This window comes from Saccoglossus kowalevskii, chromosome 14 (assembly GCF_978046115.1).
Source record: "Saccoglossus kowalevskii chromosome 14, keSacKowa6.1, whole genome shotgun sequence".
In the NCBI taxonomy this organism is placed as follows: domain Eukaryota; kingdom Metazoa; phylum Hemichordata; class Enteropneusta; family Harrimaniidae; genus Saccoglossus; species Saccoglossus kowalevskii.
In genome coordinates, this window is record NC_140654.1 from 17779969 (window position 1) to 17781562 (window position 1594).

Sequence of the window (1594 nt, forward strand, 5' to 3'; positions counted from 1 at the left end):
CTGAGAGATATAATACATGGATATTTTTTATTGTTTCTTATTTACCGTACTGTTTCCAAAAACTTTGAACATCTATTGAATTCATATTCAAATGTCAAGGGTAAAATATAAAAAATTTTATGCATAATATCGTTAATATATATAAGGTAGATACGGTGAAATACGTTTTACTAGGCAATATATTTATATTATTAATAAGTTTTAGAATAAATGCGTTGTTATTACAAATGAGTAATTTCACATATCTAATTTGCAACAACAAAAATGAAAAAGATTTGTTCAACAGGTCTACATGCATTTTGAACTTGTGTGAATTGATATTCGGAAACAATTACACTACAGAGTTTAAAGCATTTCACTACAAACTGGTAGTCTGACAAATAATATAACAGTTACATCAATATATCAAACTCTGACTGTGCACTGGATTCAGCAGCAATCTATTCCAGCATTCATGTAAACTGTGTACAATTAAAAAACTATAACAGAATATTCAAATAAATATAAAGTATATTGATTTTGTTATGATTTATCACTATATTACTTTACAACATGACGGGTATTTACGTTTACGTTGTATTTTTAGATGATTATATAGATCATTTTACTTTGCCCATCTTGCCAATGTCATCAATATACAAAGTTAATGGGCCAACAACTCAGAATCAGAGAACCATTTGAAACGCTTTTACCTGCTACTTTTATAGGTCATATACAACACAAGTCTACACTATTAATACACATATTTGTTAGTATTTCTACAACCATATTAGCAAATGTTCGAGTCTGTTTGCTTGATACAAAATTGGTTGCATTAACCAACTGACAACAACCACGAACTGCCAAAATAAAGTTATCAAACACGCTTCCCAGTTTATCAGCAGATGTTGCCGTGTAACTATGGGTTATTTCAAATACATATGTTTTTTTCTTTTGTCAAGTACTGTAGGTTTCCTAAAATAGAAAGCATAACTGTATAATCACTGCCATGGTAACCGTATTTTTTGAAAGCAAACTGCTTAAAATTGAGTCCAAGATCATATATCATTCTGACAAACTGTGTATGTTAACAACCTTCTCTATGATTGCATGAGTTGTTTTGGTAAGGCTTGATGCAACACTACCAACGAACTATAATCAGCAATCAAACATAACAACTAGGTGTTCATAACGTACATGGCAATTTGTAACACGCGACGTAATATTACCGTAATTGGTATAGTACAGGTGTGATGGTTCAAATACCAAAATGGCAACAGTAACAGAAAGACTTCCCTGGCGACGATGATAAAATACGAACACGGAGCCAACAGATGAGGTTTCAATTGGTACTGGTATTTTTATACTCTGCAAACACCAAGTACAATAACGCGTTAAAACTCTACTACTCCAATAACTAGATACTTAAACTCCAATACAATTCAACGAGATCTCCGATCTGAACTCAGTGCTGAACAACTCCCCTATATATACCCCCACTGTCTATAAATAGACCATTACATCAGCACACATAATGAGTCTGGAACTTACTACACATTTCTAGAATGTTCCATTACCTTCTATTGCCTCCTACAGTGTTCTATTACATATTCAA